General features: G+C 44.5%; 2 long non-coding RNA genes across 2 annotated transcripts in view; both read left to right on the top strand.

Annotated features, from left to right (window-relative positions):
• The window catches only part of LOC309656472, a 382613-nt gene extending 370143 nt beyond the window's left edge, over positions 1–12470 (top strand). Inside the window, exon 2 of the long non-coding RNA XR_014261392.1 lies at positions 12366–12470. This is a non-coding gene — a long non-coding RNA (uncharacterized lncRNA). The remainder of the gene's footprint in view (positions 1–12365) is intronic.
• The window catches only part of LOC309656466, a 607356-nt gene that overhangs the window by 562273 nt on the left and 19433 nt on the right, over positions 1–25650 (top strand). The window lies entirely within an intron of this gene.

Raw genomic sequence — 25650 nt, 5'->3', positions numbered from 1 at the left:
TCGGTTCAGAGCCGCAGCCGCGGGCAGCAGCATCCTCCGCAGGCAGCAACCCAAAGGCATCACGAGACGCCGCTGGTCAGGAAGGGCCTTTGTTGCCGCGACCGTTCCTACCGCTTCCTCGGGGCCGAAGCCCAGAGCGAGAGGAGCCGCCGTGGGCTTCAAAAGGAACGAAACTGAGTTATTTGTAGTGAGGTGGATGGACCTAGAGACTGTCCTACAGAGTGAAGTAAATCAGAAAGAGAAAAGCAAATACTGTATGGTTCTGAAGAACCTAGGGTCAGGACAGGAATAAAGACACAGACCTACTAGAGAATGGACTTGAGGACACGGGGAGGGGGAAGGGTAAGCTGTGACAAAGTGAGAGAGCGGCATGGACATATATACACTACCAAATGTAAAATAGATAGCTAGTGGGAAGCAGCCGCATAGCACAGGGAGATCAGCTCGGTGCTTTGTGACCACCTAGAGGGGTGGGATAGGGAGGGTGGGAGGGAGACGCAAGAGGGAGGGATATGGGGATATATGTATACATATAGCTGATTCACTTTGTTATAAAGCAGAAACTAACACACCATTGTAAAGCAATCATACTCCAATAAAGATGTTAAAAACAAAAAAACAAACAAAAAAACGCCACCCAGGGAGTCCGCACCAGAGGTTCCATTCCCAATGGCCTGAGGCAGCCGGCCCCCGCCCAGGAACAGGAAGGATCCAGTCACCTGGACACAGCCCTGAACTGACCCAGGCAGAAAATGGCAAAGTGCTTCAGAGGTATTAGAAGGTGCAGATCAAAGGAAAGCAGCCTCCTCGAAGGGCTGTCTCCCACAGCTCCTTCCTGGACGGCACTGGGAACAGAAGTGCAAGGCCTCAGCAACCGGTCCATGGTCGCATCACGGCCCATTGTTCACAGCTGCTGGCGGGGGTCCTACAGACGTTAAAGATCAGATTTTGACTTTGGTTCAATTCAGAGGGGCTGGACCTTTTGTACGTGCCCAGGATTTCTGAGTGAACGACACGGAGCAGCTCAGTTCATCCGCACTGACAGCCCCGAGGTGGGCGATTTTATTATTCACATTTTCACATTAGGAAATTGAGGCTCCAAGAGGGAGAGGCCCGAGAAACGTGCCTTTGCTGGGGATGGTATTCGCTGGGATTCCTGCTGCTGCGGGGCTAAGTGCAGAGGTCCTTCAGTCTCTCCATTTCCCAGGTTGGTGAAGACAGGCTTGTCTGTGACTGCTTTTTATATCACTCTTCCAATTCAAAAGAAAAAAGACTTGGCAAGCTATAAACAGAGCTCCCCACCACCCCCAAAAACTCGATCACTCGATCATGAAAATGTCCTTGATCACCATGCCAGAGGAAGTGACCGTCCCACCTCCCCTCCACCCTCCTTCCTTCCAGCCCAGGTATTTGTGAAGAATTTACCATGTCCTTACAAGTCCTAGCTATTATAAACACCGCTGCAATGAACACAGGGCTACATGCATCCTTTCGGACCATGTTTTTCTCTGGGTATATGCCCAGGAGTGAGATTGCAGGATCGTATGGTAGTTCCATTTTTAGTTTTTTAAGGACCCTCCATACTGTTCTCCATAGTGGCTGTATCATTTTACATTCTCACCAACAGTGCAGGAGGGTTCCCTTTTCTCCACACCCTCTCCAGCATTTGTTGTTTGCTGATTTTTTTGAATATGGCCATTCTGACTGGTGTGAGGTGATACCTCATTGTAGTTTTGATTTGCATTTCTCTAACAATTAGCGATGTTGAGCATCTTTTCATGTGCCTCTTGGTCATCTGTATGTCTTCTTTGGAGAAATGTCTGTTTAGGTCTTCTGCCCATTTTTGGATTGGGTTGTTTGTTTTTATGATATTAAGCTGCATGAGCTGTTTGTAAAGTTTGGAGACTAATCCCTTGTCGGTTGCATCGTTTGCAAATATTTTCTCCCATTCTCTGGGTTGTCTTTTTGTTTTGTTTATGGTTTGTACACACTGCTATATTTAAAACGGATAACCAACAAGGACCTAATGTAGAGCACAGGGAACTCTGCTCAATACTATGTAACAACCTAAATGGGAAAAGAATTTGAAAAAGAATAGATACATATATAGGTATAACTGAATCACTTTGCTGTACACCTGAAACTAACACAACATTGTTAATCAACTATACTCCAGTATAAAATAAAAAGTTAAAAAAAAAAAAAGGAATTTACCATGTCATGTTCCCAGGGGTTCAAAGATGAGCATAAGGTAGTCCCCGCGCTCAAGGGCTCACGCTCAATCGAGGAGACAGACAAACAGCTGGAGGCTCCCACGCCGGCAGGAAGGGCAGGAAGGGCTAGCTCACGGACCACAGAGAGGGGGCCCCCAGGTGGGGGAGTACAGAGAGAAAGTGTCCCCTGCCCGAGATGGCACAATAATCTCTAACGTCCCGCCCAGGAGGCGGCTGAGCTGACCCAGCAGGGGTGCTGGGCTTGCACTGACTCACCCCCACTCTCAGCCCAGGGATGAAAGCCGGTGGCCCTCGTCTGCAGTGCCGGACTCGTACAAGAAACGTGAAGCTTGTGGTTCATCTCTGCCAGAGACCCGTTTAAAATGTGGTCCAAGCTTGGAGCAGCGAAAAAACAGAACTCACTTAAATGCCCAACACAACATGTGGACTATTATCCACTGTACATCCGTTTCCTGGAATAGTAATCTCTCATTTTAAGTGATACCTGTTAAGACTCTACATCTGAAATTCTTCCGACAGGGACTTCCCTGGCAGTCCAGTGATTAAGACTCCACGCTTCCACTGCAAGGGACATGGGTTTGATCCCTGGTCCGGGAAGATCCCACGAGCGACTAAGCCCATGTGCCACAACTACTGAGCCCACGTGCCGCAACTACGGAAGCCCACGTGCCTAGAGCCCGTGCTCTGCAACAAGAGAAAGCCACCGCAATGAGAAGTCCACGCACCACAACGAAGAGTAGCCCCCACTCGCTGCAACTAGAGAAAGTCCGCACGCAGCAACGAAGACCCAACGCAGCCAAAAATATATATATATATATATAAAGCTTCTACAGTCATCCCCCCCCCTTATCAAAAGAGGATACGTCCCAAGACCCCAGTGGATGCCTGCGAGAGTACCCAGCCCTGTATATACTATGTTTTTCCCTTACGTACCTATGATAACGTTCAATTTATAAGTTAGGCAGAGTAAGAGATTAACAATAATAACTAATAATAATATAGAACAGTTATAACAAAACGCTGTAATAAAGGTTATGTAAATCTGGTCTCTCTCTCTCAAAGCATCTTATTGTACAAATGTAATGCCTTTGCCACCTTAAGAAAGCACTTACCACACACTGTGGCTGTAACTTTTGCAGTCTGAGGTGCGACAGCAAAACTAGCAGGAATTTTTTTTCCTTCTTCACAATTTCACGGGTAGAAGACTCGTTCTTACCATACATCTTAGCAACCTCAGCATACGATTTTTTTGCTTTCCTTATTAAGTGGAGAACTTTCGCCTTTTCCCTTGAGGAAGCACCTTACAGCTGCTCATTGGCACACCTGAATTGCCGGCGTCACTCTTCTTGTGCTTTGGGGCCAATATTAAGTACAATTAGGGTCACTTAAACACAAGCACTGCGGTACCACAACGGTGTATCTGACAACCGAGTGGCTACGAGGTGACCAACAGGCGGGATGTGGTGGACAAAGGCGTGATGCATGTCCTGGGAAGATTTCATCCCGCTACTGAGAATGGCATGCAATTTAAAACTTATTGTTTATTTCTGGAATTTTCCGTTTAATATTTTCAGACTGTGATTGACTGCAGGTAATTGAAACCACGGATCAGGGGAAGAATGACTGAACTGTGTTTTAGTATTTGCATATTAAATTAGTATTTGCATATTAAAAAGGGTAAGTAGAATTTGAAAAGATACATGCACCACAATGTTCATAGCAGCACTATTCACAATAGCCAAGACATGGAAACGACCTAAATGTCCATCGACAGAGGAATGGATAAAAAAGATGTGGTTCATATATACAATGGAATACTACTCAGCCATAAAAAAGAACGAAATCATGCCATTTGCAGCAACATGGATGGACCTAGAGATTATCATACTAAGCGAACTCAGTCAGAAAGAGAAAGAAAGAAAAACCCCATATGATATCACTTATATGTGAAATCTAAAATACGACACAAATGAACTTATCTACAAAACAGAAACAGACTCACAGACATAGAGAACAGACTTGTGGTTGCCAAAGAGGAGGGGGGTAGGCGAGGGATGGATTGGGAGTTTGGGATTAGCAGATGCAAACTATAGAATGGATAAACAACAAGGTCCTACTGTATAGCACCTGTGCGATTCAATATCCTGTGATAAACCATAATGGAAAAGAATACAAAAAGAATATTTATATATGTGTAACTGAGTCACTTTGCCATACAGAAGAAATTAGCACAATATTGTAAAACAACTATACGTCAATAAAATTTTTTAAAAGGGTAAGTAGAAAAATAAAAAAACGAAAAGAAGAAAAAAAGGGTAAGTAGAAATACTCTTTTTTGGACACTTAAAACTTTTTTCATTTTTAGTGACCTGTATTGCTTTCTTTAGAAATACTCGTGATATTGGTCAGCAGCTCTTAGGTGAGATCCTGGCAGCACTGGGGGTGCTTCCTCCTTCTGTTTCCTAAGTGCTCTGTAGTGTGGTTACGTTCAGTCAGGGACATGACTGCACACACATGTGCATGTGAGCACGTGTGTCGAGCAGCGTCCTCACGTTCTGCGTCCCCTCCTCACCCGCCGTCGAGGAGAGGAAGTGGGAGGGGAAGGGAGGGGAGCATCTGGACTTAGCGAAAGCTGGTCGCTCCTTTGGGAGGGTCGTCCGGGGAGCCACGGTCAGGGGCACCTGTGTCCCCAGGTAGCCTCCTTGTGCCCCTTGGGGATCCTGCCAGGGCTGACGTCCCCTAGACTGGAATTTTCTCCCTGTAGAGACAGCTTTGAGGCCGACACAGTACTTAACCCCCCAGTAGGAAGCACTCCAAGTCCACAGACACTGCTGGGACCATGGGAGGCAAGTCCCGATCTCCTGTGGCCCTCGAGGGTCCACTAGAGGCTCCTGCGGGCCCTGACTGGGCAGGGAGAAGCGGGGTCTTCTGAGGGCGGCGCTCTGCGTGCTGGCTGACCCGGCTGGCTGAGTGTCTGGGCTCTGGAATTTTCCTACTCACTTGGACACACTGCCTGGGAGGCCCCGGAGGCTGAGCCAGCTCCCAGAGGCTCCCTGGGTGCAGGCGGTCCCAGGGGCATGGGGTGGGTGGGGAGAGCTCTCACCCCGCCTCCTCTGCGTGGGCTGGCAGTTCTGGAAGGGACCAAGGGGATTCCAGCCTCTAGGTCCTGCCTCGAGGTCCAGCCCCATCACGGAGCCGAGGGTTTGGCTCAGCGGTACTGGGCCTGAGGCCCTGGGGCCCTGGCTACCTCCTCTCCCCTCCCCCCTCCCCTCCCCCTCCTCTCCCCCTCCCCCTCCCCCCTCCCGCGGGGACTCTCGGTGGCCCCCACACGGGGTCCCTGCCCTTGCTTCCACTGCCATGTCTGCCTCCCGCTCGGGCCCTTGTGTCTGGCGGATTATCAGCCCCTGACACCCTGTCTACTTCCCGCACTTGCTTTTTTTGTACCAACACCGTGGGCTGGGGTCCCTGCTCCAGACCCGAGTTCATCCCTCCTCAGGGCAAGGCCTCCCTGGGGTGAGAAAGCATAAAATGGGGAAGAGGGAGGACATGGGGCGAGGGACAGAGAGAGGGCAGAGGAAGAGAGGAAAACGATGTCGCATCTGTGGGGAGAAACACCCTTCCCGGCTCCGGACGTCGCTCCACGCACCGCTGCCCCCGGGAGTTGGACCGAAGTGAGGTCGCGGGGAGAGGGGCAGCGGGGAAAACGGCCTCCACGGCGCGTGCCCTGGGTCCGAGGCCCACGGTGGCCCACGCGGGCGCGAGCACTTGCCGCGGGAGGGCGAGGAGGGACCGGCCGCCACGCCCGTGCCCGCGGCTGCGGAGGCCGGATCCTGGAGCCCCGCGGTGCATCTCACCGAGCACCAGAGCTGCGCTCCCGTTCCAGATGCGTGGCTCCGCAGCTGCTTGAAACCCCCTGGTGCTTGGGGACAAACGACGCCCGCCGGGCTGGGCTAAGGGCCCGCTGGAGCCAGGCGCGAGCTGTGCGTGGTCCGCGGGCCCGGCCGGCCGTCACCGCAGCCCGACTCCCGAGGGGCCGCCGGCTCTCCCACGAGAGTGTTTACATTGGAACGTGGCTGTGAAAATTCCAGAAAAAAGAGGGGTGGCAGGACTCACGCCATTGGGCAGCTGGGCCGCCGGGCCCGGGGAAGAGGCGCCCGGCCGCGAGCTGAGCCAGGAGGAGATGCCCCCCGAGGAGGGGCACCCGAGGAGATGCCGGGGACAGGGGACAGTCCCCGAGGCCGGAGCAGTCCGCCCTCCGTGGGGAGAGAGGACGACAGTCACCGAAACGGCTCCATGGGCCTGTCCCAGTGGGTGTCCGCGGGGCCGCACCCTCCCACCCCCGGAAGTCACGTGAATTCAGCCAAAGGCACCTGCTGACAGCGACCTGTTTTCTCATTTGTGCCTCACAGCTGAGATGCCTTTGCCCAGCCTGGGCCAGGCCGGCGGGGGAGTCGGGGGGAGGCCCCGAAGAGAGGAGCATTTCGGGGGGCCCCAAAGCCACAGAGGCCCCCGGAACCCTCAGCTGCCGCAGCTGACGAGCTTGGCTAAAGAAGGCCCGAGCACCTGTTTAATCTCGAGAGGAAGACTGCAAGTGGGGCTGTTGGCTCTAACACGCCCCATTAAATATTCCTGGAATCCAAATGCAGAAGGAAAAAAATAAACCACTTTGAAGTTCCAGGCGACGGGTGAGTTGGGATGGGGGAGGGTCCAGGTACGGCTGGCGGGCTGGGCTGCGTGGGACGCGGCCGGGCGAGGCTCCACGGCTGGGTGGGAGTGCCACGCCGCCCCTGCCCCGCCCGCTGACTGGGTGTATCTGGGCATCAGTTGGTCCGTGGATCTGCAGGAAGTGGGGGGAGAAAGGTGGTGTCTCGGGGTGCAGCTGCGCCTACCTGGGCGGGGAAAAAGAGCCCGGAGCCAGGGTCGGTCTGGGTGGGTTGACCTCCTGAGAGCTCAGGCCTCAGGAGGGTCCCTGGAAAAGCAAACGGGCACCTGGGCACGGTGCGCCCTGCTCTGAACGCTCCTCACAACAAACCTGCGATGTGGGCATCATCATCGCCCCCCTATTACAGGTGAGAAAACCGAGGCACAGAGAGAGAGGTGGCTTTCCCAAGACACCCGGCAAGGAAGTGGTGAGGCCAGGATCTGAACCCCCAGTCTGGCTCCACAGACCCGGCTCTGAACCAGGACTCTCCACTGTCTCTCCAACTGCATTTGAAAACCAACTATTCTGCCCAGGAGGCATCTGGCACATCACGCCCCACCCACCCTGGCTCTCCCCGCCTGCAAGTCTCCCCACAGTGTGTGACTGGCTGTCTCTTGGGGTCGGAGCCCTTCTGCCCACCTGGACACCCGTGCCCAGCCCGGGGCCTGCTTCCTGTGTTTCTCCCCACCTCCGGAGGCAACAGAGTTTCACAAAGCTTGATGGCCGTTAAAAACGAACGCAGGGAAGGGATCCAGGGCCTGCCACTGGCCCCGGCCAGGATTTACTGTGATTCATGAATGCCCGAGGCCTTCATTTCTTTGAGGGACTGTGAAGGCAGTGTCAGGGTCCTGTCGCCCTCGAGAGGGAGGAAGAAGGGCTGGGGGCTGAGGTGGCGGTGACGGCCCCTCTTACCTCCCTGGGAACCTGCCGCCATCCCCACACGTCCCTGAAGCTGTCTTTCTCTCCCTGAGGCCCGAGCTGATCTCCTCTCACTGGAACCCCGGGACAAAGCCTGCTTGACCCAAACTCACTCTCAGCATCTGCTGAAAACATCCAGATTACCGAACTCTCTGCAATACGGCCTCCCTTTCTCCAAGTGACTCATCCAGCCTCCTCATTGTTACCAAGAATATCTTTCCAGAACACAAGTCAGATTAAGTCTCTCTCCTGATTAAAACGATTTAGAATCTGATGGGGGCAGCTGCCCACGGGATACAACCCTGGTGGCTTAGGATGTCACATGAGGCTCTCTGCAGTCTGGCCCAGCCTACTGGCCTCTGCCTACTTGAGCCAGCTGGGGCAGAGGCCATTATTGCGTCCAGGCATTGGGTAAGCTGCTTTCCCAGCCCAGTGACCCCTCAGACTGGTATACAGCTCCTATTCATTCCTCAAAGCCCCACTCAATTATCTCCTTCCAGGGCTATCCTCAACCACCTCTCTCCAGGGGCAAAAACCAAAAAACAACAACAAGAACGAGAACAACAAAGCAACATAACCTTTGGCACGTACCTCTATCACATCCCCTCGTACCCATGTCCTCCCCACTATATGTGTCATGTCTCCCCGCTGTAATGAGCTGCTTAAGAGGAGGTGGCTTCATCTTTGCATTTCCAGCACCCAGTCCCAACAATGCTGTTCCAGTGCAAGTATTTGGGAGAGGGAAGCATACTGAGCCAATAATATCCATTAACCCAACAGTGTGCGTGCGCCTCCTTAGTTAACTCTAGCGGAGAAAAAGCCTTTTGAGAGACTGACCGCCGCACGTGACACCGAGTTCTGACGTGACAGGAAGGAAACCTACACTGTGGGAGAGGCTCACCCAAGGAGGCCAGAGAGGCAGGCATGGGGTTTGGGGCCCCTGACGGGCCTTCAGGGACTGGGCAAGCTCAAGGGCTTTGCAGATGGGTGAAAACCAAGCTTTCTCAGCCCTGTGGCTTTCCCCAGGCCAACCCTGCCCAGAGGTACTCATTCTGCCTCTTGACTCACCTACCCTAGACTCTCCCCCTGAGGCTCAGTTCTGGTCCCTGGCGGCCCCCTCCTGCTGAGCAGAAAGCAGCCTCTGGGCACCCGCTCGGTCCATCACAGGTAAGTGTAGACCATCCCCACCTCCATCCTCCTCTGGGGACAGCGTCTTCCCCTCCCCGCCGCCTTCACCCCAGATCCCACTGGTCTGCCCAGCTGGACGCACTGTGGGACCCCAGGAAATACAGGTGCTGGTGCCAAATCAATCTGAGTCTAAATTCTGACACAGCCAAGTCTCAGTGTCCTCATCTGCAAAGAGGTGGGAACCAGCTCTCCCTCAGGGTAAGTCTGGGAAACAGAGATAACGCATGCACAGTCTCCATGAGCAAACAGTAGGCACTTAATACACGGTAGCTCTGGGGTGCAATGGCCCCCTTTTTCCTTCATGTTGATAAACACAGTTGACTATGATGGGCTCGTGGACCCTTGCCCAGTAGCAGCTCATAAGTAGTAGCTCATGACAGGTACATCGGGTCACCTGTAAGCCGCAGTACCTACGGTGTGACACGCAGGATGGGGAGCAGGGCAGGGTCCAACACCACTTTTGTAAGAAACAATAAAGGTCCATTATGGAGAACAGTATGGAGGTTCCTTTAAAAACTAAAAGTAGAGCTACTATATGATCCTGCAGTCCCACTCCTGGGCATATATCCAGAGAAAACCATAATTCGAAGAGATACATGCACCCCTATGTTCATAGCAGCACTATGCACAATAGCCAAGACATGGAAGCAACCTAAGTGTCCATCAACAGATGAATGGATAAAGAAGATGTGGTACATACATACAATGGAATATTATTCAGCCATAAAAAAGAATGCAGTAATGCCATTTGCAGCAACATGGATGGACTTAGAGATTATCATACTAAGTGAAGTAACTCAGACAGGGAAAGACAAATATCATATGATATCACTTATATGTGGAATCTAAAAAAATGATACAAATAAACTTATTTACGAAACAGAAACAGACTCACAGACTTCAAAAACAAACTTATGGTTACCAAAGGGGAAAATTGGAGGGATAAATTAGGAGTTTGGGATTAACATATACACACTACTATGTATAAAATAGAAAACCAACAAGGATCTACTGTATAGCACAGGGAACTCTACTCAATACTCTGTAATAACCTATATGGGAAAAGAATCTGAAAAAGAATGGATATATGTATATGCATAACTGAATCACTTTGCTCTGCACCTGAAACTAACACAACATTGTAAATCAACTATACTCTAATATAAAATAAAAATTCAATTAAAAAAAGAAAAAATAAAGTTATACATATAAATGAATATACCTAGAAAACCTCTAGAAGGATCAGTTTCAAAATAGTAACAGTCATAGGGCTATGAGAGTTTTTTCTTTTTGTTACATATTTATCTACTTTTCTTCCCCCCCAATGAGCAAGCATTGAGCAACAATGCGGAAAAAAATTAAACCACATGTGGTGGAAATCTGCAGGCAATATGGGCCTTAAATTCAAAGCACCATCTGGGATTTGCGTGTCAAAGAATCATGGTTTACAACTGCAGATGCCGGAGCCTCCATGTGGAAGGAATCAGGGTAGCCGAGCAGGTCCCCACCCTAGGAAAGTGCCCCGTGGGGAAAGGCAAGTGCCACTCCCAAAATAGAGGCTTCCCCACATCTACCACTTAATAGGGGCGTTCTGTAACTCTCACAGCACGATCACCTAAAACAAATGCTCCATTAGATAGGCAGTATTTGGGATTTTTATTTTCGAAATGAAGTTCCATTTTTAATCCATTTAGTGAGCTCTGTGTTTTAAAGAACCTTCTAGGAAACCCTTCCCAAAACCAAGTCATTTCTGCAGTTCAAACTCTCACTTCCCTGAATCTTTCCATGTTATCAATTTGCACATGAGCTGGTTTTCTTGCAACAAGAAATGCTTCCACATTCTAAGACTAACAACTGGTGCTATTAGGACAAATGCCACCCCATTTCTTTCACGATAAAACTCTAAAACCGTGCCTCTTTCTTTGGCATCAACGCACTGGAATGCACCACAGCAAAGGGAGGTGATGACATTTCTGTGTCTATGAAAAGCATATGAAGCAATTTTATGGGGTAGTTTCTCATGAGACCTGCTTAGAGTCAGGGCAGCAGACTGAATTAACTCTCGACAGCCTCTTCAGTTCTGCAAGTCTATCAAATTTATTGTACGGATGCTTTACTTTTTTTTTTTTTAAGTTCCTTATCCCTCCATGAAGAAGAGATCGGAGAAACATTAGGCCTGAGGTGCCTAATGTTTAACACAAAAATCAGCCATGTTGAGGTGCCAATGATTCAAAATAAGAGTTATGAATAGTAATAAATCTGATCTCTTCAAGAGGCAAAGTGATCCTCAAACTAAGACACAGTCTAAAATCTATTTACAAATAAAAATCTGACCGTGTAAAGTACAGTTGACTCTTGAACAACACGGGTTTGAACTGTGTGGGCCCACTTATACTTGGATTGTTTTTGTTAAGTAATATTACAGTACGGTACGATCTGCGGTTGGCTGAATCCCCAGATGTGGAACCTCGGATACGGGAGGCCTGACTGTAAAGTTATACATGGATTCTCCACTGCATGGGGTTGGGGTTGGTGCTCCTAACCCCTGGGTTGTTCAAGCATCAACTTAGATAGTTTTAGGGTTGGTTAATTCAACTGTGTGATTACATCATCGATAACTCAGATTCTTTTAGTCTTTCTATTCTGCTGCCTCTGATATTCTGTTCTCCTCATGGTCACAGGATGGCTGCAACAATTTAGAATCATCAAATCCTCAAGCAGAGACATTCAAAAGCCTATTACTAAATCAATTTCTGATGTGAAGAATGGATTTATCATGATTGGTTTAAATAAATCATGAGTCCCTCCCTGGGGTTGGGGAAGAAGGCAAAACAACGGTCTTGACACTTGAACAAAATCAGGGTTTGGTAAGAAGGAAAAGGGAAAGATTGGATGGTGAGTAGTCTACTACCAAGAGCTGCTACAAAGACAGATATGAGATTTATAACTGACAACACTAAATGCTAGAAGACAACAGAGAAATTCAGTTACGATTCTAGGAGAGATATATTTCAGACCTGAGAATCTATACCTAGCCAAACTATCAATCAAAGAGGAGATAAGATAGTTTCAGGTGGGAAGAAATCAGAAAGTTTATCTTCCATAAACCTCAAAAATAAAAAAAAACAAAAAAGTATTTGAAGAGGGCTTCCCTGGTGGCGCAGTGGTTGAGAATCTGCCTGCTAATGCAAGGGACACGGGTTCGAACCCTGGTCTGGGAAGATCCCACATGCCGCGGAGCAACTAGGCCCGTGAGCCACAACTACTGAGCCTGCGCGTCTGGAGCCTGTGCCCCTCAACAAGAGAGGCCACGACAGTGAAAGGCCCGCGCACCGCAATGAAGAGTGGCCCCCGCTTGCCGCAACTAGAGAAAGCCCTAGCACAGAAACGAAGACCCAACATAGCAATCAATCAATCAATCAATAAATCTAAAAAAAAAAAAAATTAAAAACAAAAAAAAACACTAAAGCAGATTACTACAATAATTGGAGAAATGTGAATATGGATTGTAAATTAGGTAATAGTATAATGATAAACATTAAAATGCCCTGAATGTGATCAATGTATAAAAAAAAAAAAAAAAGTATTTGAAGATACATGCCATCACAGCAAATAGGAATCCAAGAAAGAGGAATATCTGTGATCCACGAAAAAGTGAAATTAACTCAGGAGTGCAACCGAAATAAACCTTAGCTTGAAACTCTGCAACAGGCCTGAAAAACAGTGTGCCAAAATTAAAATGAGAAGTACTGAAGTTCTCCACCATGTAAGTTTTAAAAATGCAAGTGAGTTCCATTACATAATTCTATGATTAGGAACCTAGAAATTTTTAATCAGATGAAAGCATATATGTTTCTTTTTTCAACACAACAACAAATAAAACAGCTAGAAATTCCAGGGAAAATAGTCATACAACATCATAGTACAAACACGAATCAGAATAAAAAGTGACATTAAGCAGTTGACTGTAATTATAAAAAGAATCCATTCAGCCATGAAGTTTGCAAAGATTTCATTCCAGAGCTCCAGGGTGGTGGAATAGGAACACATTTTCCTTTGTGATAGATCTAATCATACTGTTTTGAGGTTCATCAGTAGATGATATTTATGTAATTATAATTTTGCAAATGCTGGGTTTTGGCTTCCAGTTTTTATAATCAGTCTACAGACAAAGTGAGGAAGATTAATTATAGTCTCAGAGCCAAATGTCAAGGCTACAAGTCTTGAAGATGTGTAAAAGTCATTTTATAACTGACAGAAATGGACAAGGTTGAAGAAAAAAAGTAGGTCCCTTGGGAATGAGGCTCTGGGGAAGGGAGTTAACAAATATGGTCTGGATTTTATGGATTTAGAAATAAAGATTTAACAATAACCAAACTAGTAGCAATGAGCACTCAAATGCCCAAACTGTGATCTCTAAATACTATTTTCTACTAAAAGAGAAATGGTTAATCCAGGCCTGGGGCAGCAAATGTATCACAGGAGCCTGGGACATCTACTCATACTAGAAAATGAGGAAGTTACCAAAGACCCTTAGAATCAGGCCAAGAAGACTCAGGACCAAAGCTGAAGAGGCTCTCATGGGCCAAAGACAGGACAATTTGAACATCAGTAAGAACTGAAATGCAATGGCTTGAAACAAATCCAATATGGGTTCTTCGTGATCCTGAAAGAAAAAGGGACTCAAAGGTAACCACTAGAGGATGCTCGGGAATCCACTCTACATTTTCAAAACTGGTAATTAAAAAAGTTTTTCGGTAATTAAAAGAGTCAAGCAATTATTTCTGCTTTTCCTGTGTTTTAGGATAACCAAATAGTCAAAGGGGAAATTTCTTCTTATAGAAGCATTCCTACTACCAAGTGAATAAGGACCGAGAGATCAATACGACCCCTAAGGGATCGAAGGATCTAGGCAATGGTCATCGGTGGCTGCGGGAATCATTTACAAAGATACAACCAGATATGACGTACCACCTGGTGGAAGTTAACAAAACTATATATATTCTTGCAATAAAATCAAATCTCAGTCTGAGCAAGTCTGTAACCACCAAATTACAGGAAATAAAAGGGAATACAAGGGACTTCCCTGGTGGCGCAGCAGTTAAGAATCCACCTGCCAATGCAGGGGACACGGGTTTGAGCCCTGGTCCGGGAAGATCCCACATGCCGCGGAGCAACTAAGCTCATGCGCCACAACTACTGAGCCCGCGGGCCGAGAGCCCATGCTCCACAACAAGAGAAGCCACTGCAATGAGAAGCCCGCGCACTGCAACGAAGAGTAGCCCCCGCTTGCGGCAACTAGAGAAAGCCCGTGTGCAGCAATGAAGACCCAACGCAGCCAAAAATAAATAAATAAAATAAAAAACAATAAAAAACCAATTCTTTAAAAAAAAAAGGGGGGGGAATACAAGGGAAAAACAACTTAAATGACACCACTGAGATGCAATCATCAAAAGCCAGACTTGTGGAAACTCTACAGATCAAACAACGCAGTTTCTTCAACAAATTACGTTGCAAGAGGAAGCAGAAGAGGAGTAAGGAACCTACAGATTAAAAGAGTCTAGAGAGACATGTCCAGCAATTGCAATGTAAGAGCCTTATTTGGATCCTGATTTGAATAAACTGAAAAAAACTGAGACTAAAATATCAACAGTAACTGGCTATTAAGGAATTATTCCTTTTTTTTTTTTTTTTTTAGGTGCGGTAATGGCATTGCAGTTATGTTGTATCTTTTTGACTTTTAAGAAATACATACTGAAATATTTACAGGTAAAATGATACAATGTCTTAAGATTTGTTTCAAAATAATTGGTAGAGGGAAGTGAGTGAGGATATGGAAAAAATAAGATTGATTATGGGTTCCAAGTAGAAGCTATGTCCCAGATACACAGGACTTACTACACTCTTCTATTTTTGCATATGTTTGAAAATTTCCATAATAAAAAAGTTTTAGAAGATAAAGTTTTAAGTGTGTTATTTAAAGCTAAAAATTAACCACTAGAATATCCAAAAGTATAGTGTAAATATCCACAATCAGGTGATAGAGGCAGAGGGTTGATGGGAGTTAATGGAAGTACTCTCAGTCCCTCATCCATCCTTGAGAGGAGGCCCAGACACCATCTACACTGGGAGAATCAAGGCACAGAGATATACACGGGTGACTCAGAGTTACAGAGATAACCACGAGAGACATATGAAAGGAGGGGAGAGAGGAAGGGAGGCAAAGTGTTCCCTTTTCATTTGATATTATTTTGTATTGTGTGATGGTTTTAACTCGAGCACATATTACTTTTTTTTATTGTGGTAAAATAAAAACCACCTAAAATTTACCATTTTACCCATTTTAAGTGTACAGTTCAGTGACATTAAGTATATTCACAATGTTGTGCAACCATCTCCACTATTCTTTTCCAGAACTTTTTCATCATCCCAAACAGAAACCCATTAAACAATAACTTCCTAGTACCCCTTCTCCCCATAGCCCTTGGTAACTGCTATGCTACTTTCTGTCTCTATGAATCTGCCTATTCTCAGTGCCTCATGTTAGTGGAATCATACAATATCTGTCCTTTTGTATATGCATCTTTAAGCCGATGGCATCTTAAGCAATGAAATACAGTATCTGGATGGCCCGTGTGTCATTTATGCCCCAACTGTGTGTGTTGTAGGACACCTTGGGCTCTTTTCTTTTTTTTTTTTTTTTGGCTGCACCACATGCCATGTGGGATCTTAGTTCCCCGACCAGGGATTGAACCCGCGCCCCCTGCATTGGAAGCGTAGAGTCTTAACCACACTGGACCTCCAGGGAAGTCCCTGTCCGGATTATTTCATTTAGCATGCTTTCGAGGTTCATCCATGTTGCATCATGTATATCAGAATTTCATCTCTTTTTGTGTTAAAATATACATAACATAAAATTTACCATTTTAACAACTTTTAGGTATACAGTTCAGTGGTACATTCACACTGTGGTGCAACCATCACCACCATCATCTCCGGAACGTTTTCATCTTCTCAAACAGAAATTCTGTACCGCTTGAACACTAACTCCCCACCTCCCTGATCCCAGCCCTTGGAAACCACCATTTCATCTTCCATCCCTAGGAGTCTGACAACTCCAGGTACCTCAGACCACTAGACTCATACAATACTTGTCTCTTTGTGTCTGCCTTACTTCACTTCGTGTAATGTCTTTAAGGTACGTTCATGTTGCAGTATGTGTCAAAATTTCATTTCTTTTTAGGGCTGGATAACATTCCATTGAATATATATACCACATGTTTTTTTTATCCATTCATCTGTTGATGGACATTTGCGTTGTTTCCACCTTTTGGTTACTATAAATATTGTTGCTATTAACGTTCGTGTGCAAGTATCTGTTCAAGTCTTTGCTCTCAATTCTTTTGGGTATATTATCTGGAGCGAAATTGCTGGATTATATGGTAATTCCATTTTTAACCTTTTGAGGAACTTCCAAACCGTTTTCCACAGCATTTCACACTTTGACCGGCAAAGCACAAGGGTTCCAATTTCTTCATTCCTTGTCAACACTTGCTATCTTCTGGCTTTTTGATAATAGCCATTCCTAATGGGTGTGAAGTGGTATCTCGTGATTTTGATTTGCATTTCCCTAATGACTCATGATGTTGAACATCTTTTCATGTGCTTGTTGGTTATTTTATGTCTTCTTTGAATATCTTCTTTGGGGAAATGTCTATTCAAGTCCTTTCTCTCAAGTCCATTTTTGGATCAAATTGCTTTTTTGTTGTTGAGTTGTAGGAGTTCTTTATATATTCTAGATATTAATCCTTTATCAGGTATATAATGTGCAAATATTTTCCCCATTCCACGGGTTGCCTTTTCACTCTGTTGATTGTGTGCTTTGATACACAAAAGTTTTAATTTTGTGGAAGTCCAGTTTGTCTATTTTTTGTTGTTGTTGTTGTTGTTATTGCCTGTGCTTTTGGTGTCAGCCAAAAAAAACTGTTGCCAACTCCAATGTCATGAAGCTTTCCCCCTATGTTTTTTCCTAAAAGAAAGAAGTTTTAGCTCTTATCTTTAGGTCTCTGATCCATTTTGAGTTAATTTTTGCATATGGTAAGAGTGCATACACTGTTTCTAAAGTTTAAAAATAAACATTTATGCAAATAAGAAAAAATTCAATAGGATGATGCTTATCTTTGAAAAATTAGCCTTGAATTGTTACTTTTTTTAATTCTCAGAAACTCACAGCTTTGAAAACTCACATTGTTCTACCTTTTCCTCCTGAAGTTTTGCGATGACCTTTGGTTAAGTTGAATTGGAAAGTCACAAATAGCCACTGACTTCATGATCAACAATGACTCTTTTCTACAGTGCTCTGGACAACCTCAGCCCTGGACACAAGCAGGTAGTTTCCAGCCTGTTTGCTTCCAGGAAAGTTCAGCTGCTCATTTGGTTCATGAGGAGGGACAAGAATAGACTCTGTAAGCCTAGTGCACTGTACACAGTAGGTGATCAGTTAACGTCTGTCCAGTGTTGACTATCAAATTCCTAGAACTGAGCACATCCCATTAACTGTGGTGCGAGCTGGGGACCAGCCAACCTCTGTCCCAGGATGCACACAGGGAACACAGAAATGAGATCAGCATCTGCTGGGCCTCCCCTGGCAGATCTCCCAGCTCCGGGAAGGAGTGATTCCGCGAGTCTGTCCAAATTTGCAATTCTCTCCCCTGCCTTGAAGTCTCCAAGCCTGGGCATTTAAGGTGATCTGGCCCTGGGCAGATACCAGCCACGCTCACATCAACATCAAACGTTCAGGACCTTTTCTGTGAAACTATCACTTCCCTGTAGATCTGCCCAAGAAATGCAACAACAGCTTCCTTTTGGTGAGCACTTAATTGATCCTGTGTTACTATGTCATCTAATTCTGAAAATAAGGGGGGAAGGTGGGTGTTGTAAGTCCCATTATACAGATGCACATTCCGAGGCTTAGTCAGCATATTTAAGGTTATACGAGTAGAATTCAAACCCAAGTCTGACTGGCGTGAGAACTCCTTTCTGAGCCATCACAGTATATAGACAGTCCCTGGTTTCTAGCCTGCATTTCCCTGCCCTCGTCCTCCGCCACTCAGATCAGCTCATAGAACAGCAGTTCCCCAAAGCCTACAGTCACTCCTTGGTTTAACCTGCAGGGCCTCTTGCACTCGGGCAGCAATGAGGGGAAGAAAGGTCACAAGAGAAGGTCTTCAATCCCTAAGACCTTTGCTTCTGCTGCCTCCCCTTCACTCTCACCCTTCAGGCTGCCCTTGCTAGTGGAAGATGGTAAAGCACTGAAACAACATGAAAAAGATTCCAGAGACCCTGTTCTTCAAGCCCTCCCAGCTGAAGTCCCATAGCAATGCCTTCAAAAACTTGGAAGATGCAAGAACTGCCTTTGAGAAGATTCACTGGTGGGACAGTTCTGGAAGCTTCTACTTGCTGCAGGGCAACTTACTACAAGAAAAAGAGGGCCTCCATTCACCTCTCCATGAAACAGCTTTATTTTATTTTATTTTCCAAATGTTAAATTTTTTTTAAAGAAAACATTTTAAATCTTACAGTACAGTACCTTGAAAAGTACAGTAGTACAGTACTACAGCTGGCATACACAAATGTTAAATTTTTACTGTGAACCTGTTAGAAGGAAACATACAGGATAAATCTTTATGACCCTGGATTAGGTGATGGTTTCTTAAATAGGACAACAAAAGTCTAAGCAATAAATTAAAATTGATAATTGGACTTCATCAAAATTAAAAACCCTTATGCATCAAAGGACACTAACAAGAATCCGAAACAGCTTTTAAAAAGAAACATAGGAATCATCCCTAAAAACCTCTTAAATTCTGAAAAAGCAAATACAGTTATTACGGAAATACACATTTTATTTTGTGATAGCCTGAAAGAATGGTTTCGAGAGATCAAATTTACAATATGATAGAGTTGTATTTTTTTGGCTGTGTGTATTCTTTAGATATGCCAGCTCCTTGTTCACCAACAGGGCAAGTACTCTGAGTCCCAAAGGAAGGCAGCAACAAATAAAAGTCGAGTGACAGAGGGTTTCAGTTTTTGACTGTTGCCTGGCTGGGTGACTTTGGGCAAGCCACTTAAGATCTGTGGACATTATTTTTAATTCATCCATTCACTCTTTCATTCATTGAGACAGTCGAGTATTTATTAGGCACCTTCTGTTCTGAAATGTACTGTGTGGTTTTAATTTAAGGAGGAGACACAGAGAGGCCAATGCCATTTAAAGAAGAATTTATTACATACCTTTCCCAAGAGAAAAGAACACACCGCTCCAAGCAGGGCTACAGGGGAAACTTAGGACCCTCAGGAGGCAGAAGACGGGAGTGAGGGAAAGCTGAGTCAGAGCCTGTATTGGGGCTTCTGCAGGAAGCAGTGTAGGGTAAAGAGCTCAGGATTGACTAGACTGAATGATTCCAGTGGGCTTTGGGCACTATGGGTGGTCTCTAGTTGCCTGGTACCTGGCCCCGGGATGGTTTAGGGCAGAGAAAATATTGACCTGGTGTGTGAGAGTTAGATAAAGCGCTGGTTGAGGACAGACTTGGGATTGTCTGATTTGCATGGGAAAGGTGTGCCCCCGGTCAAGCCCTTTGCTAGCTCTAAGAACTGGCTAGTTCTGGGAAGGGCAGTCTCGCCCAGGGTCTATAAGACCCCCAAATGCCAGAGTATCAAGAATGCATAAAATAGGGGCTTCCCTAGTGGCGCAGAGGTTAAGAATCCGCCTGCCAATGCCAGGGACACGGGTTTGAGCCCTGGTCCGGGAGGATCCCACATGCTGCGGAGCAACTAAGCCCGTGCGCCACGGCTACTGAGCCTGTGCTCTAGAACCTGCGAGCCACAACTCCCGCATGCCACAACTACTGAAGCCCATGTGCCTAGAGCCTGTGCTCCACAACAAGAGAAGCCACCACAATGAGAAGCCTGCGCACTGCAACGAAGAGTAGCCCCCGCTCTCTGCAACTAGAGAAAAGCCCACATGCAGCAACAAAGACCCACCACAGCCAAAAATAAAATAAATAAATTTTTTAAAAATTAAAAAAAAAAGGAATGCATAAAGTAGGAAAATATACTTACTAGGAGTGATATCAGCGAGATGGCAAAATCGTTTCCAGCCCTTGTCCCTCAAAAAACATCAATTTGAACAACCATCCACACATGGAAATACCTTCACAAGGGCTAAGGAATCCAGGTGAGAGTTTACAGCACCTGAGTAGAGCAGAGAAATAAGAAGAGATGCAATGAAGACAGTAGGAAAGACAGTTTCACATCCCCCATGTACTATGGTCTGAATGTCTGTGTTCTCCCAAAATTCGTATGTTGAAACCTAATGTCCCCTGTGATGGTACTAGGTGGTAGGGCCTTTGGGAGATCTTTGGGAGGTAGAGCGCTCATGCGTGAGATTAGTGTCCTTATGAAAGAGGGCCAGGAGAGCTCCCTTGCCCTTTGCAACACGTGAGGACACAGGGAGAGGTCAGCATTCTGCAGTGCACCAGAACCCAACCATGCTGGCACCCTGATTTTGGTTTGCAGCCTCCAGGACCATGAGAAATAAATGTCTGTGTCTAGAATCCACTCAGTCTGTAGCGTTTTGTTGGAGCAGAGCCTGAATGGCCTAAGGCTCTGCGCCACCCCTCCCCCACCTCCTTACAGTGTGGCGCGGAGAAAGATACCCACTTCATGGAGGAAGGAGAGTGAAGCAAGCACCCATCTTTGGTGTGGACCACAGCATCAGGCCTGTCCCAGTGAACCCCGGTGCTGGGCCGGCACGTATGGCCCTGGGCTCCAGGACTTCCCCTATGGGCCCAGGCCCCAGGTCAACCCCCACAGACTCAGGCTCCAGGCCCGTCACCATGATCTCAGGCTCCAGGCTAACCCAGTACCGGGCCATCCTCCATGGATCCAGGCTCCATGCCTGTTCCTGTGGACCCTGGTACCAAGTCAGCCCCCAAAGACTCAGGACCAGGTCCGTCCCTGTAGACTCAGGCATCAGGCCCATCCCAAAGCCAAACTGGCCTGAGGACTTGGGCTCAAAGCCCACCCCAGCACCAGGCTGGTCCCCACAGACCCAGGTTCCCGGACCATCCCTGCAGACCCAGTCTCCAAGCCTGACCCTGTGGACCCCAGCAACCAGGCCAGTTCCATGGACCCAGCATCCCAGCCCACACCTGTGGACCAGTCTCCAGGCCCATCCCAGTATACTCATGTTCCAGGTACACCCCTGCAGACCCAGGCACCAGGCTGGCCCCAATGGACCCAGGTGCCAGGCCCACCCAGCCAGTGGCACAGGCAAAAGGCCAGCCCCTTAAGGACTCCAGCAGCAAGCCAGCCTATGGAACCCATCAGCTGGCCTGCCCAGAATCTCTGGACAGACTGACTGGTGAAGAGTTTTCCCTGCAAAAGCCAGTGTGTAAAGCCTGGGAGAAGTGACTACTTCTTCAAATACACAGAAGGCAATAAGGGACTCATGATACCACCAAAGGCACAAAATAAAGCACTAATAACTGATCCTAAATTAATACAAATCTATGAACTGCCTAACAAAGAATTCAAAATAATCATCTTAAAGGAGCTCAGTGAGCTACAAGAGAACACAGATAAACTAAACAAAATCGGAAAAACAATACATGAACAAAATGAGAAGCTTAACCAAGAGAAACAATAAAAAATAACCAAACAATTTTTGTAGCTGAAGACCGCAGTGACTGAACTGAAAAATTTGACAGAGAACTTCAACATGAGAATCAAGCAGAAGAAAGAATCAGCAAGCTCAAAGACAAGTCACTTGAAATTACTAAGTCAGAGGAACAAAAATGAAATGAAGCAGGAAAAAAAGAAAGCCTACAAGAATTTGCTGATGGGACACCATCAGCAAACCAATTTACTGATACTATTAAAGTCCCAGAAGGAGCAGAGAAAGAGAAAGGGATAGAGATTGCCTGGAAGATGACAGAAGAGTAAGACACGGAGATCACCTTCCTCCCCACAGATACATCAGAAATACATCTACACGTGGAACTGCTCCTATAGAGAAAGGGACAGAAAGCTTATTTTTAAAAATTAGAGAAAACCTCCCAAATCTGGAGAGGTACATGAACATCCAGATCCACGAAGCCCAAAGAACCCCAAATAGACTAAACATAAAGAGATCATCACCAAAACATATCATAATCAAATTCTCATAAGTTAAAGACAAAGAGAGAACTTTGAAAGAAGCAAGAGAAAAGTGACTTGTCACATACAAGGAAACTCCTATAAGGCTATCAGTGGATTTCTCATCAGAAATCTTACAGGCCAGGAGAGAGTGGGATGATACATTCAAAGTGTCACAAGAGAAAACTGCCAACCAAAATCACTATACCCAGCAGAGCTGTCCTTCAGAAATTAAAAAGAGATAAAGACTTTCCCAGACCAAAAAAATTTTAAAATTAAAAAGCTGAAGTCCATCACCAACAGACCTGCCTTATAAAAAGCTGTAAAGGGATTTCTTTAGGTTAAAATGAAAGGACACTAGCCAACAACATGAAAACATATGGAAGTACAAAACTCACTGTAAAGGTAAGAATATAGTCAAATTCAAATACTCTAGTACTGTAATGGTGGTACATACATCACTTTTAACTCTAGTATAAAAGTTAAGAGACAAAGCATTTTTAAAACTATAGCTACAATAATTTGTTAATGGGTATACAATATTAGAAGATGTAAACTGTGACATCAAACATAAAACGTAGGATAAGGAGAGGAAAGAATGTAGAGTTTCTGTATGTGGTTGTAAGTTAAGTTGTTATCAGCATAAAGTGGACTATAATAAATGTTATAAGAAGCTTTATGTAAGCCTCATGGTAATCATAAAGAAAAAAACCAACAAGGTACCTACAAAGCAATTTTTAAAAATTAACAAAATGGCTATAGTAGGTCCTTACCTATTAATAATTACTTTAAATATAAATGGATTAAACTTCCCAATCAGAAGACACAGAGTGGATGAATAGATTAAAAAACTCAGTTTAACTCTATGCTGCTTACAAGAGACTCACTTTAGCTTTAGGTCCACACATAGGGTGAAAGTGAAGGTATAGAAGAAGATGTTCCATGTAAATGGAAACCAAAACAGAGCAGACCAGACAAGTCTACATCAAGACAAAATAGACTTTAAGTAAAAAACTGTCACAAGAGACAGAAGGCCATTATACAATGAAAAAGGGGTCAATTCATTAAGAGGATATAACAATTGTAAATGTGTATGTACTCAACATTGAACGACCAGAATATACAAAACAAATATTAATAAACTGGAAGGATAAATAGACAGCAATATAATAATAAAAGGGGACTTAAATATCTCACTTCAGCAATGCATAGATGGCCCAAACAGAAAATCAATAAGGAAACATTGGACTTGAACTACACTTTAGACCAAATGGAATTAACAGACATAAACAGAACATTCCATCCAACAGCAGCAGAATAGACATTCTTTTCAAGTGCACACTGAGCACTCTCCAGGATAGATCATATGCTAAGCCACAAAACACATCTTAACACATTTTAGAAGTATGAAATCATATCAGGTATCTTTTCCAATCACAGTGGTATAAAAGTAGAAATGAATAATAGAAGGAAAATTGGAAAATTCACAGACATGGAAAATTGATAGCATGCATCTGAATAATCAATGAGTCAAAGAATAAATTTAAAAAGAAATCAAAATTACCTTGAAACAAATGAAAATGGAACACAACATACAAAAACTATGGGAAGCAGCAAAAGCAGCTCCAAAAGGAAAGTTTATAGAAATAAATTCTTACAATAAGAAAATAGAAAGATTTCAAATAAACAACCTAACTTTAATACCTCAAGGAACTAGAAAAGGAAGAACAAACAAAGCCCAAAGTTAGCAGAAGGGTGGAACTAATAAAGATCAGAGAAGAAATAAATAGAGACTAGAAAAACAATTTAAAAGATCAATAAAACAAAGAGTGGTTCTTTAAAACAAAAAAAAAAATTTGACCACTATTTAGCTAGACAGGAAAAAAGAGAGAAGCCTCAAATAAATAAAATTGTAAATGAAATAGGAGATATTACAACTAATACCACAGAAATACTAAAGATTAAAAGACTACTATGAACAATTATATGCCAACAAATTGCTTAACCTAGAGAAATGGATCAACATTTAGAAACCTACAACCTATCAAGACTTAATCATGAAAAAATAGAAAATCTGAATAGACCAATTATGAGTAAGGAGATTGAATTAGTAACCAAAAACCTCCCAACAAAAAAAAGTCCACGACCTGATGGCTTCACTGATGAATTCTAGTAAATATTTAAAGAAGAATTAATGCCAATCCTTCTCAAACTCTTCCAAAAAACTGAAGAGGAAGGAACACTTCCAAACTAATTTTATGAGGCTAGCATTACTCTCATACCAAAGGCAGACAAGGACACTATGAGACAAGAAAATTACAGGCCAATAACCCTGATGAAGATAGATGCAAAAATCCTCAACAAAATACTAGCGAACCAAATTCAACATCATATTTAAAAGCTCATATGCCATGATCAAGTGGCATTTATCCCTGGGATTCAAGGATGTTTAAACATATGCAAATCAATCAATATGACAATACAACATATTAACAGAAGAAAGGATAAAAATCATAATAATCTCAATAGGTGGTGAAACGGCATTTGATAAAATTCAACACCCTTTCATGATAAAAAAAAAAAAACTCTCAACAAATTAGGTATAGTAAGAATGTACCTCAACATAATAAAGGTCACATATGACAAGCCCACAGTTAACATCATTGTAAGTAGTGAAAAGCTGAAAGCTTTCCCTCTAAGGTTAGGAACAAGACAAGGATGCTCTCCTATTCAACATAGTACTGGAAGTCCTACCCAGAGCAATCAGGCAAGAAAAATAAATACAAGGCATTCAAATTGGAAAGGAAGTCAAACTGTCTCTGTTTGCAGATGACGTGATATTGTATATAGAAAACCCTAAAGACTCCACCAAAAAACTGTTGGAACTAATAAATACAGTAAAGTTATAGGATACAAAATCAACATACAGAACTCGGTTCTGTTTCTATATGCTAACAATGAACTATTTGAAAAAGAAATTAAGAAAATTCCATTTACAGTAGTATCAAAAAATTAACACACTTAGGAATAAATGTAATCAGAGGTGAAATATCTGTACAATGAAAACTATAAAACAGAGATAGAATGAACTGAAGAAGACCCAAATAAATGGAAAAATATCCCATGTTAGAGAATTAATCAAAATGTTAAAATATTCACATTACCCAAAGTGATCTACATATTCAAGGCAATCCCTATCAAAATTCCAATGATATTTTTCACAGAAATAAAAAAAAATCCTAAAATTTGTATGGAACCACAAAAGATCATGAATAGCCACAGCAATCTTTAGCAGGAAAATATACTATAAAGCTAAAATAACTAAAGCAGTATGATACTAACATAAAAATTAATACATAGGCCAATGGAAATGAATAGAGAGCCCAGAAATAAATCCATATATCATGGTCA

Source organism: Balaenoptera physalus (genome assembly GCF_965194825.1).
Source record: "Balaenoptera physalus genome assembly, chromosome: 2".
Lineage (NCBI taxonomy): Eukaryota > Metazoa > Chordata > Mammalia > Artiodactyla > Balaenopteridae > Balaenoptera > Balaenoptera physalus.
Note: the sequence above shows the minus strand (reverse complement) of the source record. Positions and strands in the feature narration are given on the sequence as shown.